Genomic DNA, 6,000 nt, shown 5'->3' on the forward strand with positions numbered 1-6,000 from the left:
CATTGTGAATAGCTGGGGTCCTAGCACTGATCACTGCAGTACACCACTCGTCATTGCCTGCCATTTGGAAAAAGACCCGTTTATTCCTACTCTTTGTTTTCTGTCTGCAAACCAATTTTCTATCTTTCTCAACCTTGCCCTTGCCTGAGGTGTGGTGGCCCTCCGGTTAAATCACCACCAGTCAGCTCTCCCCCACAAAGGAGAAAGCAGCCTCTGGTCATCTGGGACTATGGTGACTTTTACTATCTCAATACACTACCCCCAATTGCATGCCCTTTAATTTTACATGCTAATCTCTGATGTGGCACTTTGTCAAAAGCCTTCTGAAAGTCCAAATATACCACAAACACTGGCTCCTCTTGCCAAAGAAAGCAGTACGTGCGTTCTCCAACCGGAAACCATGGCTCAATCGCGAGATTGACTCCCTGCTGAAGGACAGATCTGAGGCGTTCAAGGCAGACGACCCTGACTTATACAAGAAACCCAGGTACGACCTCCGCAAAGCCATCCGAGATGCCAAGAGAGAATATCAAACCAAGCTAGAGTCACAGACAGACTCTCGGCGGTTGTGGCAAGGACTAAACAACATAACGGGCTACAAAGCGAAGCCGAACAGTATCTCTGGCAGCAGCGCACCCCTCCCCGATGAACTCAATGCATTCTATGCTCGGTTCGAGCAGGTCACCAACAATCCGCTGGCGAGTGCCCCAGCAGCCCATAATTCACCCATACCCACCATCACAGCTTCCGAAGTCAGATTGGCCTTCCTGAAAGTGAACCCTCGGAAGGCGACGGGCACAGACAGGATCCCTGGTCGTGCACTCAGAACCTGCGCGGACCAGCTGGCAGAGGTATTCACGGACATCGTTAACCTGTCCCTACTCCACTCCGAGGTCCCCAACTGCTTCAAGAAGACCACCACCATACCGGTACCAAAGAAGAACCAGGCAACGTGCCTCAATGACTACTGGCCAATGGCCCTGACTTCAGTCGTAATGAAGTGCTTCGAGAGGTTGATCATGAAGCGCATCACCTCCACACTCCCAGAACGCCTTGATCCACTGCAATTCGCATACCGCTGCAACCGGTCCACATCAGACACCATTTCCCTGGCCCTACACTCAACCCTAGAGCATCTCGAAAACAAGGACTCCTACATTAGATTCCTATTTATTGACTACAGCCCCGCCTTCAACACCATAATCCCAGCCAAACTCATATCAAAGCTCCAAAACCTAGGACTTGGCTCCCCACTCTGCAACTGGATCCTCGATTTTCTGACCAACAGACCACAATCAGTAAGAATGAACAACAACGCCTCCTCCACAATAGTCCTCAACACCGGCGCCCCGCAAGGCTGCGTACTTAGCCCCCTACTCTACTCCCTGTACACACACGACTGCGTGGCAAAACTTGGTTCCAACTCCATCTACAAGTTTGCTGACGATACGACCATAGTGGGCCAGATCTCAAATAACGCTGAGTCCGAATACAGGAGGGAGATAGAGAACCTAGTGGAGTGGTGTAGTGACAACAATCTCTCCCTCAATGCCAGCAAAACTAAAGAGCTGGTTATTTACTTCAGGAAGCAAAGTACTGTACACACCCCTGTCAGCATCAACGGGGCCGAGGTGGAGATGGTTAGCAGTTTCAAATTCCTAGGGGTGCACATCTCCATAAATCTGTCCTGGTCCACCCATGTCGATGCTACCACCAAGAAAGCACAACAGCGCCTATACTTCCTCCGGAAACTAAGGAAATTCGGCATGTCCACATTGACCCTTACCAACTTTTACAGATGCACCATAGAAAGCATCCTATCGGGCTGCATCACAGCCTGGTATGGCAACTGCTCGGCCCAGGACCGCAAGAAACTTCAGAGAGTCGTGAACACCGCCCAGTCCATCACACAAACCTGCCTCCCATCCATTGACTCCATCTACACCTCCCGCTACCTGGGAAAGCGGGCAGCATAATCAAAAATCCCTCCCACCCGGCTTACTCACTCTTCCAACTTCTTCCATCGGGCAGGAGATACAGAAGTCCGAGAACATGCATGAACAGACTCACAAACAGCTTCTTCCCCACTGTCACCAGACTCCTAAATGACCCTCTTATGGCCTGACCTCATTAACACTACACCCTGTATGCTTCATCCGATGCCAGTGTCTATGTAGTTACATTGTATACCTTGTGTTGCCCTATTATGTATTTTCTTTTATTCCCTTTTCTTCTCATGTACTTAATGATCTGTTGAGCTGCTCGCAGAAAAATACTTTTCACTGTACCTCGGTACACGTGACAATAAACAAATCCAATCCAATCCAATCCAATCAACTCAACTAGTTACATCCTCAAAGAGTTCCAGTAGATTTGTCAAGCATGATTTCCCCATTATAAATCCATGCTGACTCTGTCCGATCCTGCCACTGTTTTCTAAGTGCCCTGCAAAAAAATCTTTGATAATGGATTCTAGAATTTTCCGTACTACCAAAGTCATGTTGTAGCAATGTAAAATGGCTGACTCCCGATTAGAATGGCCAAACCCCGATTTAAAATGGCGAACGGAAGAGGCTGATGGGAAAATCAGCCAACAGGACTCAAACAGACAGCTGGAGGTAAAACAGTGTATTTGCCTCGGAGAAGCCAGACCAAACCGATACCTGCAGCCTTCAACAACACAACACCCCAGCCATCTGCATATTAATCAGCCACCCCCGGGAACAATTGCTACAAATTAGTAACACAAAGCCGACCCAGACCTTTCGGCGCCAGCAGGAGCTGACACAAAGAAAGGTAAACAACCACCCCTCGATCAAGGAATCGCTCCAGTATTGGAGAATATCGAACCAAGTGATTGGGACCAAGTCCAATCACTTGGAACCAGGTACAAGGTCCGCCCGAGAGGCGGGAAGCCCCTGGGGACTATAAGAATAGGGGCCAAGTTCAAATCGACCCTTCTTCTCCGCTCCGCACCCTTCGAGACCCTTGCTGAAAGAGAACGCAAGTTTTACTCCAACGATCGCTACCAGATCGACACTCCTGACTATCGACCTGTACCAGCTTTTGAATCCCGCAGGCTCAGAACCCATTCGAAAGGCCATTCGTTTCCCTGACCTGGTGGGCCATTTCCAAAGTTAACTATTGGCCTGTTAGTGGTAGGTAGTAGTTTAGAAGTAGAATTAATGTATAAGTATTAATTGCTGTATATAATAAATGTGCGTTGATTTAACTCTTACTAAGCGGTGTGTTGGATTATTAATCATTACTCGGACTTGAACCATGTGGCGGTATCAGAAAGATACCTGGTGACTCAAGAGCAAAGGTGACAGAATTAGAGCAAATAAACTAAGGCTAAAACGAACAACATTGTGTCTCATTCTCTTTTTTTTGTTAAGGGGCAATTTAGCGTGGCCAATCCACCTACCATGCATATCTTTTGGGTCGTGGGGGCGAAATCCACGTAAATATCGGGAGAATGTGCAAACTCCACATGGACAGTGACCCCGAGCCGGGATCGAACCTGGGACCTCGGTGCCTTGAGGCAGCAGTGCTAACCACTGCATCAGAATGTAATCTTAGCCAGTACTGCAGTGTGACACAGAGAGTGCAGCACTGTTGAAGATACCATGCTTTAGTTCAGATAATAAGGCAAGGTCTGTCTGCTTATTGCAGTGTTTAAGTTGAATGATAAAAGCCTCATTTACTTATTTGAAAAAAATAGATTTTTCTGTCCTCAATCAACCAAGAAACTGGCTAACTGACGATTCAACTATTTGATGTACATAGGACCCTGGTTGAGCGGGATTTTTCTTTTAAAATAAATTTAAAGTACTCAATTATTTTTTTTTCTAATTAGAGGACAATTTAGCGTGGCCAATTCACTTACCCTGCGCATCTTTTGGGTTCTCGGGGTGAAACCCACAACAGACACGAGGAGAATGTGCAAACTCCACACGGACGGTTGAGCTGGATTTCTTTTTTTAAAAATAGATTTTATTACAGACATGCATCAAAACAGGTTACATCCCATAAACACGCTAGGAAACATACATCCCAGCAATCAACTGTAGAGTCTGTACAAAGTTTTTCCCCTTTTTTACCCTCCCCCCTCCCCCTCCCCCTCCCCCTCCCTGCGTCGAATAGCTCCTCAAACACGGTCACAAACATCCCCCGCCTTTTCTCAAACCCCTCTGCGGAGCCCTTTAACTCAGTTTGTCGGCCTGTTCCAAAACCTGTTCGAGGCCAGCAACAAGGAGTAAGCCAGGGGAAAAAAAGATGAAGAACCAAAGGACTGCGCAACCCGGGGGTGGGGGGGATCATAGACCGATCCCGAGGGCAGCAAAATGTACGTACAGTTAGTCAAACGAAGGACAAAACAAACCTCTCTGTAAAATAAAGCAAATTAGCGCGGGCAAGAAAAATGTAATGTATGTAAGTAACAACTATTTATAAATATGAGAAAAGCCAATAAAACGATTTTCAAAAAATAAAAATAAATAAATAAATGCTGACTTTGCCAGTGATATCCTACATTCCATGAATGAATTGAAAAATTGGACTAAGATGCCCAGACATAATTCAATTCCCTTTTTCCCCCAATTATTGGGCAATTTAGCGTAGCCAATCCACCTACCCTACCCTTGGGTGTGGGGGCGAGACCCATGCTGACGCGGGAGAATGTGCAAACTCCACATGTAATCGAACCCGGGTTCTTGTTCCGTGAGGTAGGAGTGCTAACCACTGCGCTACCCTATTCAGTCCCAATTTAAAAAAAAATAATTCTTCTTATTGGCATTTCCCATATCTATAAGCAATTGTGTATATACACATCACATTTTTCTCACCCGCGCTAATTTCCTTTATCAAATATGATTCTGGATAGGAGCGAAAGCACCAGGGTAGTTGTTATGGGGAACTTTAACTTTCCAAATATTGACTGGAAATGCTATAGTTCGAGTACTTTAGATGGGTCCGTTTTTGTCCAATGTGTGCAGGTGGGTTTCCTGACACAGTATGTAGATAGGCCAACGAGAGGCGAGGCCATATTGGATTTGGTACTGGGTAATGAACCTGGACAGGTGTTAGATTTGGAGGTAGGTGAGCACTTTGGTGATAGTGACCACAATTTGATTATGTTTACTTTAGTGATGGAAAGGGAAAGGTATATACCACAGGGCAAGAGTTATATCTGGGGGAAAGGCAATTATGATGCGATGAGGCAAGACTTAGGATGCATCAGATGGAGAGGAAAACTGCAGGGGATGGGCACAATGGAAATGTAGAGCTTGTTCAAGGAACAGCTACTGCGTGTCCTTGATAAGTATGTACCTGTCAGGCAGGGAGGAACTGGTCGAGCAAGGGAATCGTGGTTTACTAAGGCAGTCGAAACACTCGTCAAGAGGAAGAAGGAGGCTTATGTAAAGAAGGTTGACATGAAGGTTCAGTAAGGGCGCTCGAGAGTTACAAGTTAGCTAGGAAGGACCTAAAGAGAGAGCTAAGAAGAGCCAGGAGGGGACATGAGAAGTCTTTGGCAGGTAGGATCAAGGATAACCCTAAAGCTTTCTATAGATATGTCAGGAATTAAAGAATGACTAGGGTAAGAGTAGGGCCAGCCAAGGACAATAGTGGGAAGTTGTGCTTGGAGTCCGAGGAGATAGGAGAGGTGCTAAATGAATATTTTTCGTCAGTATTCACACAGGAAAAAGACAATGTTGTCGAGGAGAATACTGAGATTCAGGCTAGTAGACTAGAAGGGCTTGAGGTTCATAAGGAGGAGGTGTTAACAATTCTGGAAAGGGTGAAAATAGATAAGTCACCTGGGCCGGATGGGATTTATCCTAGGATTCTCTGGGAAGCTGGGGAGGAGATTGCTGAGCCTTTGGCTTTGATCTTTAAGTCATCTTTGTCAACAGGAACAGTGCCAGAAGACTGGAGGATAGCAAATGTTGTCCCCTTGTTCAAGAAGGGGAGTAGAGACAACCCCGGTAACTACAGACC

Source organism: Scyliorhinus torazame, chromosome 16 (genome assembly GCF_047496885.1).
Source record: "Scyliorhinus torazame isolate Kashiwa2021f chromosome 16, sScyTor2.1, whole genome shotgun sequence".
Classification (NCBI taxonomy): domain Eukaryota; kingdom Metazoa; phylum Chordata; class Chondrichthyes; order Carcharhiniformes; family Scyliorhinidae; genus Scyliorhinus; species Scyliorhinus torazame.